The sequence below is a fragment of the Gallus gallus genome, chromosome 6 (assembly GCF_016699485.2).
Source record: "Gallus gallus isolate bGalGal1 chromosome 6, bGalGal1.mat.broiler.GRCg7b, whole genome shotgun sequence".
Classification (NCBI taxonomy): Eukaryota; Metazoa; Chordata; class Aves; order Galliformes; family Phasianidae; genus Gallus; species Gallus gallus.
The window spans coordinates 17093750-17106866 of NC_052537.1; the positions used below are offsets into that span (position 1 = coordinate 17093750).

General features: G+C 41.1%; 1 protein-coding gene across 12 annotated transcripts in view; it reads left to right on the forward strand.

Annotated features, from left to right (window-relative positions):
* Nucleotides 1–13117, forward strand: part of SORBS1 (sorbin and SH3 domain containing 1) — a 163458-nt gene that overhangs the window by 46256 nt on the left and 104085 nt on the right. Inside the window, exon 1 of one of the 12 annotated variants that reach the window (XM_046943036.1) lies at nt 6010–6152. The exons of the other annotated variants lie outside the window; for them this stretch is intronic. The gene's annotated coding sequence lies outside the window, so the exon portion shown is untranslated. Of the gene's footprint in view, nt 1–6009; nt 6153–13117 lie in introns of those variants that run through there. 12 annotated transcript variants of the gene reach the window in all.

Here is a 13117-nt window from a genome sequence, read left to right on the forward strand (position 1 = left end):
TAAAGGTCATGGGCCACTGCAAGCCCTGCTGCCAAGGACAGACAGCTGGAGGGGGGGGAATGTCACAGAGAAGGTGAATGGGGCATCTGGGATACTGGCGGCAGCTACTAAACAGTGGAGTGAGGTAGAAGTGAAAGGGGCAAAAAATGTAGATAAGTAATCCTGCTTAACACAATATTGGTAAGAAATAAAATTTCATCCCTGGGAAGAAAATCATAAATTCCAGATCTAAAGCTGGTGATCTGAAAATGAGATGGGAACTAAAGTCTGTGCCAAGGTTATACCTTTTTTCCTCCTCCCTGCATATTATCACAGGGAAAAAGACAGAGTCTGTTTCTTTTTTTTCTGCCTGTTCCAGAACCACAATGGCTAGATTGATAAAGCTTACACTATTTCAGGTTTGGATCTGTGAGCTAAAGGAGATAAATTGCTTCTTGCATGGGAACATGTAGGGGGTGGGGAGAAAATAAAGAATGAAGCACATGGGAAACATCTGCTCCAAGGAGGCATTTTAGGAGTAAGCGTCAGCAAGAGAGCAGGAGAAGCAGCTGTGCTGCTTGCAGGGCCAGAGCTGCAGTGAGAGAGGAGAGGAAGCAGTGCTAGCTGTAAGGCTTCAGCCAAGGCTGGAAGACAGAGTAAGGAACCAAAGCGCAATTTGGGGTGGAGGTACCTCTCTAACTGAGATTGATGGTGAAAAATTTGGAGTTACTGTGGGTGCTGCATTGCCAGTAACCTAGATCTAGCTCAGGAAAAGGAAAAGGGCACTTTGCATATATGCGGAAGGTGAGGTAGGTGGTTAACTTACAGAATGACGTATGAGAAATGATGTCTTCTTTGTTAAGAGAATCCTATCACTCTGTAGGCAGGAGGGAACTGAGTTGACTGGAGAACATCAAGCCATCTGAAGAGGCACAATACAAGAGTAGGGCTTCCAGACTTTGCTTCTTGCTGTGCCACAGGTTCCTTGTGTGAGCTCTGCTTTAGAGTAGATTCACGTGTTTGGTTCCAAGTTGTCAGGAATGCCAGGAGCATTGCTCCAGACATACAGACAATCATACTTGTTCTCAAGTATTTGTCTTACCTGACTTGTTCTCTTGGCTTCTGCTTTGTTTCACCAAACTGTGAAAGATTTTGTTTTATGTTCTTCTATGGAGCTGTATTTTCATAACTGGTGTAAACTGATCCAACTCATGGCTAGCACCGGTGAGGTAAATTGGGAACTGGTCCAGCTGAAAACTTATCCAATAAATACAAAATGATGCCTTGCTGATGCAGTGAAGCTGCTTTGTAGAGGCAGTAGAGATGCCCAGCTGCAGCTTTCCCAGAATTGCTAATAAGTTTCTTGTATGTGACCATGAGGCTTCTGGTACTGATAAAGGCTTTTTGGATTAAATAAAATAATGATCTGATCAACTGTATCATCATTCAGGTCCTTTTTTTCTGAAAAGTAAATATATATATATATATATATGTTCCATACGTTGCTAAAATTAAAATGCTTTTATTTCTCTAATTGTTGGGGTTTTTTTCCCACATTGCTCTTGGGAGACTGATCCAAATCCTATTGAAAGCAATAATAGGATTCACGTTACTGATAGCAGACTTTGGATTGGTAATAAATTCAGTTATTGTGCCTGAGGATTGTGCTGTTTATACTCCACGACTCAAACTTTATATCTCATGCTATGTAATAAGTTGGAGTAAAATCTACGTATCCAGTTGTCTCTTATTACAATTCAAATTTATGGGAAGCCTTTGTACACTTAAAGACCATGGTTGCCCTAGAATTGATCTAATCCTTGTTTTCATAAGCCCTTTTTTGGATGAAAGTACCTCAAAGTGCTCTACAGTAACTTCTCAAACTAATCCAGTGCAACTCTTTCTGTGGTTGTGCTACACTGCCATTCCCACAATGAGACATATGAAAGGCAGTTGTGGGATTGCTTCCTTACTAGTTGAAAAGAGCTATCCGCAGATAGGCAGAGTTGTTAATCCTGGGTTTTGGATGGGACTAATGCTTTTTTTTCCAGTCTAGGTGGGCTGCAGAGAGAAAAACAAGAAAATTTTCCGTGAACCACAGTAAAAGAAAATTTTGCTTCCTGTGTGAGAAGAGCCACTCCCAAAGCAGAATGCTTTTAGGGTGGGTGGGGAAGTTAGCTGGAAGGGAGAGGCTTTGTGATCCAAAGAACAGATTCAGACTGTTTGAGGTTTTGTTCCGCATCCCTGATGCTTGGTTGAATTGCCTCAGCCCACCAGATTTCTGAGTTAAGTCAATCTCTGTTTGGTTCTATATAGTGGGTTCCGGTTTGAATGGGTCCAGAGACACTTCAGCCTTCTGTGCTCAAGATGAATACTAAAATATCCCATTGAACTTCCATGTACATCTCCCATAGTCAAGAAAAATGCTGGGTGTGTATAACTTGTCTCTGTTAAGAATGTAGGGTTTTTTTTTTTTGTTTGTTTGTTTGGTTGGTTTTTGGTTTTTTTTGAAGATTACATTGTTGAAAGATCCATCTTTTCCTTGGAAATCATTCTACCCATTCCCCTTCCCTCATCTAAGTGCCTTTGCTCTCATTTTCTTTCCATTTCTTAGTGCTGTCCAGTGGAAAGGAGGCAAGAAGTCAACTAAACTGATAGAAACTCACTGGCATCCCAAACCTGATTTATTACTTAAAAATAAAAAATAAATGAGACAAGAAAACTCAAATGAAATGCGGGGAAAATCTTATTGGGGTGCAGCTCCTGCAGTCAATTCTGTTAAGCTGTTTCAGATCATTCTGCAGGTGTAACTCTTTTTAACTGAGCATACCAAGGCTGGATTGTCATGCACTGTAGTGACTTTTCTGATTTGTACAAGCCCACATTAGAAGGCTTTGTGCTAAGGCATTGTTCAAAGGAAAACATTATTCACTGAACCCCCATCTCCCTCTCTAAGACCTGTGGGACCTCCTATCCAGTTCTTGAATTGTTGCAAATCTGCATTTTCTAGGAAATTTTGATGGAATTGGGCGTATAAGGAGGAATGGCCATGGATACAAGCATCCCAAAACATATCCCATCAGTGAGCTGAGCTGAGCTCCTGTCTACTGATAAGAGTATCTGGTTGCACCTTGTCTATTTTTTGGATAAGTTTCCACTGCTGTGTAATGTGAGTTACTCCATCAGTAACTTCCTCAACATCTCATGAAATAAGGTGTGGTTACAACCACATGAAGAAAGTGGGAGTCCTCTAAGTCCCTCTTTATTTACCATGTGACTCTTAATTAAAAGAGAGAAAGAAAGGGGTGGAGGTGAAGATAGCAGTTTTAGTCAATCCTTGAAGAGGGGAAGGTAAGGGAAGGGTGCATCTAGGAAAGGCAAATTGAAATGGAAGTGATATTCAGAGCTGCTGGTTCTCTAGCATTAAGTATATTGTGATGTGAAGGAGAAGGGATGGACCTGTTGGGGCACAGTGGTGAAGGAGGCTCAGGACCAAAATTTCCAGCTGTAAATGGGTCAAAGATCTGACCTGAGGCTGTTAGGGGCTATGCAGGAGGAAAGAGAACATCTGTTTTTGCTGCTTCATCCCCTGCACTTTCTGTGGAGGGAATGTGTACTCTTCAGCATGGGTGAAGCGAGAGGACAGAACTAGGAAGCAGAGCCTTGCTTATGTATATATCTTCACCATACCTCATGCTCAAACACTCAGAGATTTCCAGAAGGCTGTTTCAACGTAGGTGTGAAGCCTGACACAGGAAGCACGTGCAGTCTAAGGTAGACTAAGGGGTCTGTGACATGACCCCGCTTCTTGCACGAGTGTGTAGTCTTGGCCAGCCTTGGATTCAGATACCAGCTTTCTCTTTGTGAGGCTGTTTTGCAGCTTAGAGGAACTGTCTGGCAAAGGTGGAGCAGAACTTTCTATTGATATGAGAAAAAAAATCTGACAAAGAGAACAACAGTACCAGACCTTAGCCTGGATTGTATACAGGAGAAGTAACCAAAAATAGGCAGTGTTTGAATTCTGTGGTGTGTACAGAAGGCAGTAAATATTTATCTGTCTTTTCCTTCCCTTTGAGATACACACTAAAGACTTCACTGTCTGTCAGACAATCTCTGTTTCTATACTAACCCAGCTCTTTAAGGGAGACAGCCATTTCCTATTACAACCATATAGAGGCCTTGAACTAAAATACTTTGCATGCTTTTGCAGACCTACAGGAAACATTAAACACGCAAAGACAGACAAACAGCTGTTAAGCCCCAGCTTAAAATTAAGCGGAGTAGGGAAGCAGAGTTTGTGGCTGCTTTTCTTAGACCCAATCTCTGAAGTCAATTGGTTTATTTTGCATAGAAGTATCTTGTTTCTGGATATTAGTTAAGACCAGCTGTTAAACCAGCAGAGCTAGTGGGCAGTTACGCCTTTTGCTACGCAGTGCATGCTTGAGTACTGCAAGGCTGTTTTTAAGGTATGTCTCTCATTGTACAACTATTTGCTACTTGCTGCTATGGTTGTTAACCATCTGAAAATTGAAAAATGCCAGCTGACGATATATAAAAAAGAAATACATGCACTTAAAATAGCTTTGATATTAAATATCAGGTTTCATGACCAGAATGCATTAAGCAGAAAATAGGAGAAATAGCTGCTGATATCTGTTATGGAAAGACTGTTGGTGAGAAACTTTGCACGTGAAGTAGTCAGACTGGAGTCTCAGGGAAAGAGACACATATGCAGCAGTGTGAAAAATGGGATGCTTTGGGTGCTGCCCTTGAGGAAGTGCAAATTCACTTAAGGCCAGTAAGGGTTATGTCCCTGTGTCTTGTTTTGGTTGGTAGTCAGAAATTCAAAATACCTTTGATGCTTGTATCTTAAAGTGCATAATTAATTCTCTGTCTGTGAGATGGACCTAACAACACTGAGAATATAAAGCTACAGGTGTGGCTCAAAGATGCTCCTCCTAATCCAGTCTGCTATCTCTGGTGAAAGCCAGTGTCACAGCTTCAGGGAAGGGGTTAATGTAGAGACCAAATGCAAAGTGCTACTTCACCAAAGTATCCACGCCTTCTAGTAACTTGTGGCTAACAACTTCCCAAGGTATGAGTTTTAGCATTTAATTTTTGAGCTACTTTACACAGCAGACGTTCACAAGATCCTGTGGCAATGTGGTTTGCAATCCACTTACATATCCTGTAAAAAAATACTGGTTTCTGTTTGTTCTAAGGCTTGAAGAAGCCTGAGAAGATTTCATTAAGTGCTTGTGTTACCAGAAGGAACGAGCCACCATTCCCAGATTTGTGGTTTTGTTGCCTTTCAAGATTTAATAGAGCTCTCATTTCCCCTCTGTCAACACCTTCTCAGACTGAAGAATCCTCTTTTTTTTTTTCAGTGTCTCCTTGAAGAAACGTTCCTGGGGCTTTCACTGTTGTTACCACCTATCTTCCTTCCCTATCTAGTCTTAACTTTGAGGTGCTAATACATATGACAGATGCTGTCAGTCATAAATGTTGCTATTAATGAACTAATATTTATTGTCTTCTTGGGACTTGTTGGTGAGCAGGCGTTCTGGATGAATTGGGTATGACATTACACGTAGATTTAAGCCTTAGAAAGTGCATGTGAACTCACAGTTGTCCTTGCAGGGAGGAGAAAGAGGATCTTTTAGGGATTTATTTCCCCTAGTAAGATGTACTGATTTTGAAAATGGATAGATGACTATCCAGTATGTTATATTAATTTCAGAGCTGAGTTAGAGTTGATCTGCTTTGCTTTTTAATTTTAATTTTATTTATTTTTAAGAGAAATGCAGAGTAAGGATAAAATTCAGAAGAAAAATTTTCTTGTAAAGATTCCAGGACTAAATCGTTTTACACCCAAGAAACTGCCAGGACATCCTCTTCCTTTCCATGGCAGCTGTTTCCACTCTGTATTTTAATGAGTGGGCTGAACTAAAGCCTTTGGGAAGGGCTTTCCCCTCCTCCCCCCTCTCCTGGCGTCCCTACGTAAAAGCCTGCACTACAATATCACGCTCTGTGCTTCTGTTGAATGAGTAAATGCGTATGGCTGGACAGCCCAAAGGAAGGGCTGCATCATGTTCTCAGCTGGTTAAGCTCCTTAACGTGAGCTTTTAAAAATTTTCCTGGATGTTCATCTGATGTGATTTTGGCTGTAAGAAGTGAGTATTTAAAACCTCAGAAGTTTTAAGTGCTTTCCAGTCTCTTCTGCGTTTTCATCTATAAATAACTTGTGGACTATCTGTTGCCTTTGGAGGGAGATTGCTTGAATTATTTCACTTTACATTTCCTGTTAACTGTTTGCATCTCTTCTGAATGAGTTAGAATTTCCTGCCTAGCGTTGCACACTGAGGTTCTTGGAGGGAAGTAGCTCAGATGATGTTGCATATGATCTGTGGGGGAAAGTACTCGCTCCTTTTTACTGTGGAACTAAGTAGGGCTTACTCATCTCTGCAGATGTTGTTCCCAAAGTACTTTCTGAGTCTCCTTTTTTCTTTATTCCTCCCTGCCAGCTGAGTGACTTTTATTAAAAAAAAAAAAAAAGGAAAAAAAGAAAAAAAGAAAAAAGCCTGATTGTGTAGTTTTATTCAATGTCTAATCAGTCACTCTTATTTATGCTGAGAACATCTGCTTTTGCAGCAATACAACAATTTCTCTGTTTTCCGTATGCTTTCTCATACTGAGCAGAACTGAGAAAATGGTGAAAGCAGCAGTACTTTTTTTTTGCTGGTTTTCCTTCGGCACTCGATTACATTCACTAAACTCAGCAAATAGCAGAATTCCCTCTGGAGCACTGGGAAGCTGCCCAAACTCGCTACAGTTGCGTTTTGACGGACTATTCTTAAAGTGGGGTTTTCTTTTTTCTCTCTCTCCTTTATGGTCTGCTGAAATTCTTTCTGCTGTAACTGCATTCCTGATTGATTCCATTCTCAGATAGGCATCTCCTGCCTGTTAAGTTTCTCCAAATGAACATCCTGAAAGAAAAGAGATGCCATGTGTCTAACTGCAAGTTCAAGTTGAAGAATTCTAAACTAAAACTGAGAGTAAAATGGGCTCAACTTCAGCACTTCTTAATCACTGTTAATTTGGGACTGAAATTATTCTCTTAATGTAAAAGAAAATTGAAGCTGATACAAAGCCTTAGAAATTTGGTTTGTGTTTGGTTCTAGGTTTCTGTGCTGCAGCTGGAACCATTTAGAGCCAGCCTCAAACTTGATGAATTGACTCAATAATTAGTAGCATAGTTAAAACGTTGTAAAATGAGACCTAATGCTAGACTTTTTTCTTAGTTCTGCTGACAAATATGGGAGAATTCCTTTTGTTTTAAAAGTCTGTGCGAGTGTAGAATCATAGAATTGCTCAGGTTGGAAAAGACTTTGAAGATCATCAAGTCCAACCGCGAGGCTGGGTGTGGTCACTTGGACTTTAAGGCAAGCATAGTGGTTGGCAGTATCTGTGCTGGATCTTCAGTTCCATTTTCCAGTTTTATTCTGTTCCTGTAATGACCTGCATCTGTCCTGGTCACCTCACTTGAGTTTTGCACGGCAGAGTTAGCCCCAGCTTCCCCAAAATTGGGTACGCCTGTAGACTGGGTGTTCCTATGGCCCCAGGCAGCCTGTGCTGTGCACAGCCGCCCAGCAGTTGCTCTCAGGTACTGGAGGTCTTCTATAGGCTTTGGTCTGAGAGTTGAAAACTGCAGCTAGTTTGGGCTTTATTTGGATTCAGCTGAAGGCTGTGAGCACTTTTTGATTTAGATAGATGTAGGTGATAGCTGAAGATGTAACCCTTCTCATGATGGGTGTTGGTTTTAATGTTTCCATTAGGTGTGTTTTATCTTCTTGGTTAGTAACTCGCAGTCATTTTAAAGGCTGGAGCTGTGTTATGTGACACTGGGAACAAACTGCTGCCTGCTGCTGCTCTGAGGAGGAGTCCTGTCTGCCAGCACCTTTCTGAGGGTCTTCCTGCTCCTCCCATCCCTGCCTGGGAGTGGCTGCCAGGGCCTGAGCTCAGGAGGCTGAGAAGAGCCCAAGACATTGCTTTGTGCTCCTGTTGGGTTTTCCCAGGTGGTTTCCTTGAGATTAAAATTCAAAGTTTGCTATTTCAGAGCTTTCTGAGGCAGACAGGCCAGCCGAGGCAGATGTCTAGAGGAATGGCTGGAACCCAGAGCATGGTTATTAACAGCTGTTAAGCCACCTTGTATAGAGCTTCAGTCTGCTCTGCAGGAGGCCTCCTCTTGTAAGGCTCCTTTCAGGTGACTGAATGGTCTCCTCTTTATAGAAAACGTGATTGCAACCAGTGCAGTAGCTCACTGTTCTGGACAGCCATCGGTTCTTGGCCAACAAGAAAGGGAATGACTGCACCTGGGCACAAGTGGGCCCAGCAGCCTGGGAAGCTCAGCCTGCCTGTGATGGAAATAGGTTTCGGCAGTGAGCTGGGGCTCACCAGCTGAATGTGCATCTCTGCTGCACACAGTGTGATCTCTGTCATGTTATTTGGTCTATTTGTGTTATGTTTCCTCCACTGTGCATGTAATAATGCTGTATTTGTTTGTGTGGTTTCTATCAGCTCTGAACTAGTCTGATCAGGAGCGCAGTCCTACACACACCCAGAGCTTTAGGGATGGGATTTGATTGAACCATTAGATACCACTGCAGTAAAAATACTGAAATATGAGAACAGATTTTTGAGTTAACTGCATCTGCATTTATTCATATAGAAAGCATTTGTTGAACTGAAGATCTGCTGAAAGCTTTATTGGGAACGGGTCACATCTGTCGCACAGAGCACGTCTGTTTTACTTCAGTTTATTCCAATTAATCCATACAGTAACGTCTTGGGCTCCTATTTTTGGTTTTAAGTTCTGGTAATATCTGAGTGGAGGCAAGCACAGATTTATGCATTGAATCTTCCCTGCTAGGCAGGCTGCAGTAATGTTTAGCACATTAATATGTTTTAATGTAGCATTCTACATTATTTTTAGATTCCACTGAAATTTGCTGGCTCCTTCTGTATGTGGTAGGATTCCCCAGGGCCAAGACTGCATAACTAAAGGGTGTCCTGTTGTATGAGAAACCCCGGACAGCCATAGACATGATTAGTTTCTGAGTTACAGAAGTTGCGTTCTGATCTCTCCAGACTCTTAAAAGACTTACTTAAGTTTTGCTGAGCATGGACTCTGAAGCCTATTGCTTCTTGTTTACCTCTCATCATCTTCCCACATTCATGAAAAGCTTTTGGCACTCAAATCTGTGCTAACCTGTTTTGCAGCTCACTCTGAGATACCTATTCAGGGTTTTCATTCTCACTCAGTGTCCTGATATCTTCTCTGCGACTTTGTAATTGCTTTGAACTCCATTGATTATGACGTTGAGGAAAAAGGAAAAAAATGAAGAAAAGAAACAGAACAAAATTTTAGTCCCTATTAATGAGAAAGGGGGAAGGGTTTGAAAATACGTATTTTAAATATGATTTTTCAGCTTGACCTTGGAGACTCTAAAGATTATATGAAATGAATGTACTTATGAGGAATAGAGTATTATTTGTCTTTAACATTGCATTTTCTTGCAGGTAGTATGCATAGAAGGACTGTTATCCGTGAAGTTTTGTCTGGATTTTGCCTTCAGTGTATTCTCATTCTTATTCAGGTTGTGAATGAGGAAATGATGGGGTGGGAGAAGGTGTGTTTCGTAGTAGTGAAGTAATCATTAATGATGCCAATGAAAATCAAATGACCCTGTCTGTGATATTCATCTTATATGTTTTTGGTAATTGGGAAAATACAGCCCTTCTCATGGGGATCTTCATGGCTGCGAGTACTGGCATGGATCAGATGCCATCGTGAGGAGCCTAGGTTGGATTTACAGCTTTAGAACCGAAATCCTGTGTAAATGTATTTGAGATGAGTTACTCTGGGTGGACAGGGGAGAAAGAGAAGTCTCTGTTCTTGAGAAATGCTGCTGTGTTTGAATTGGTGTAAATGTTACCTGGAATATTCCAGGAGCTTATGGCCAGTAGACATTAAAATCCTGTGAGGTTTTTTGGGGGGATGCGAGGACTGAGTTGTAAGTGCACAGCTCTTATTTAGTATTGATCCATTTTGTTTAAGGTTTTTGAAAAGGAGGCTGGTGGTTTTAGCCCTATTTTTTTTTTTTTTAATTTGAGCAAACGAGGCTCTGCACTGTAGTGCAGTGATAGCAGAAGGCTGGGAACAGAGCTCAGATTTCCTGAGTCCCAGATCCTCGGTGACCTCTGAGAATCTGAGCCCTGCTGAATTATCTTGAGGGAGGAAACGTCATGCTGAACTGTGATTTCTTAGCAGCACTCTGAGTGGGTACATCCTAAGGGCTTGGGTGCTGAATGTCATAAGAAAGTCTGCTTTTCATAAAGGCAGATCTGGAATATGCATGGATATACATCCAAAAATCAAGAAGGGGAGGAAGAAAGCTAATACCGCTATTCTATTTGCATATTGTAGTATTACCAAGAGCAGGATATCGTCCCTGGTAAATCCCATATGCTTACAGAGAATGTCATATGGTTGTCTAAGGTGCCACAACAACAAACATCTTTTGGACCTTTCCTCAGCATATTTGTTGTTTTCTTCCCTTGAAATGTCTGGTTTGGTTGGGTGGGTTGTTTTTTGTTGGTTTTGTTGTTGGTGTTTTTTATAGGGAAGCTGAAGGTTGTTGTAATGTTCTTTCCAGTAAGACGAGTCCTGTGAGAAGAGATTGTTGCTTGAAATTGTTTGAGCTTTTTATATAATCAACCACTCCTAAAAATGGCAAAACATCACTGTTTCATGCACAAGGAGGGGTTGTAAATAAGAAACTATCCAAAAATACCATAGTTCTTGGTGGAGACAATAATATTTGGCAGGAAGTTTGTCTGCAGATAACACACAAGACTACTGCTTTAAATGTTGTTTTCTTTTTTTCATTTTTTTTCTTAGTAGGATCAAAAGGTTCCCCCTCAGTTTTTGGCATGTATATGTATTTAAGCTGTTTTGGGGCACATTGTATGTAATTAAGTTCATAGGCTTGCCCAAAACCTCAGATTGTCAGCTCCTACACATAAATGGCAACTCATCTATCACATCTTCAGTAGCAAGGGGGAGCAGGCTGTCTCAGAGCCTTTTAAAATGCCTTGCTTTCATATTTGCCAAGTTCTTTTATTCTCTGTAGGTTTTAATGACTCAGACCTCTGAAATCTCTTCCATACATGGATAAAGTGTAAGCAATGGCTGGGGGCGGAGTGGGAGAATGGAGAGAACAACTTACTGAACTGATAGTTTTAAACAAACGTGAGTGGTTTTCTTAGAACAGCGTTTTGGTCCTCTCGAAGTCATGTATGCATGTATGTTCACATACAGAGCATCTCCCAGCTTCAGTCGTTATGGAAGCTAGTGGAAATAAGTCCATGGACAGAAATTCCATCTGTTTGCATACAAAAAGGGTATCCAGCCTCAGTCCTCCATCCAGGCCTGTCTGAGCAAGGAGCCTTTTCTGATGTTGTATTTCAACAGAATTCTTCCAGATGTTCTGCCTTTGTCAGTCTTTTACTCAGATGTTAATGAAATAATTGTAATGTCATCTCCTTCTAACAATGCACACCTTCATGCTTCTGAGCAGGTTGATAATGGATGGTCAGCAGAACTATCAGGTCAAATGTTTTGTACCCATTCCCATTTCTAAAATATCCACTAAAATAATGAAAGATTTTATGTGAGACTCGCTGAGCCCTCAAAGCTAGAAACATATTCAGAGCTGTTTTGGCCTGGTGCTCACTTATGTCAGACAGACTTGTTGCGTTTTCTCTGTTGGAAGCCTGTTGGACATATTGGTCACATCATCTAGGTGTTGTGGATAGGTTTTTCAGAAGTATACAGTGCAGTAAAATCTGCTCCCATTCAGGCCTATTTCTTCCACTACAGCTTTATTATGTGATGTGGCAAGGTCAGGATCCTTAAAAATAGGCTTTTCCCTCTGGCATAGAGGTACAAAGGGACCCCGTGCAAATGCCCATCTGGCTTGGGCGTTTGAAGAAGTCTGGTGAATTATCTTGAGGGATAAACCAGCAACAGCAACTTGAACTGACTTGTTTGCGTAGCAGTGAAAAGTGCGTATGGCATTTCTACATTTCACTGAGAAACACCCCCAGATTTAAGTAATCTGGTTTTCTTAATAAAAAACAAAGTACTGATTACGAATTGAAGAGCTCCAAGTATGATGTGGATTTGTGATGTGCAGGGTTTCTGTCCTGTGCTAGCTGCTGCATGTCACGAGACTGCTAATGGAAGCCAATTTCTTTGTCGCAACGCTACGGCAATCTATCAGTTGCTTATGGCATTTTGTAATGGATCCTTGCTAAAGTTCACAAGGAAATGAAGATCACTGTCTTCTAAATGTCATGTGTATTTTGCAGATAGATAACAAAAGCGTTTTGTTACTGAAATGAACTGCCTTTTCTTCTCCCATTGACATTCTGAAGCTCAAATTAATACTGTGCCCTGCAGCTCTGGATAACGTTGCTCAATTTGTATTAAAGCACTAGCAGAAATAAATAAAACCGTATTTTAGGGTGTCCTTGTTACGTGATCTGAGGCAGTTGTTAGGTAAATTAAGAAATCACTATATTAAGTGTTGATTTCATGTGAACACAGATTACCATACAAATGCCTGCTAACGGATGCCTGCAGAGCCCATGACTGCAAGAAGAATCCTTCCATGAGTAGCTGTCTTGCAGTCAGTGGGGCTGCTCATAGCTGGCTGTGTAAGGTGATGCAAAATCAGGTCCTAAATGCAGAAGGCACCATGGGCTTCTTTTCTGTGGAAGTGGACTGGGGGGTTGTATTGAGGTGTAGGACTTCTGTCTTCTCTTTAAATAAATTAGTACGGTGCAAAATTGATTATGGTCTAAAACGTTACTTCAGAAAATATCTCAATCCATTTCCATTCTTTAATGCTGTCTCTAGATTTACACAATCAATAACATACATAAATTTTTTATGGACTTAATCTATATTTCATTTCTTGTATGTGTCATCTCTGTCAGCATCAGAATAAACAGGATCCACCAGAACAGATTATTAAATACAGCTAACACTATTGACTGTTTCAGGAATGCAAAC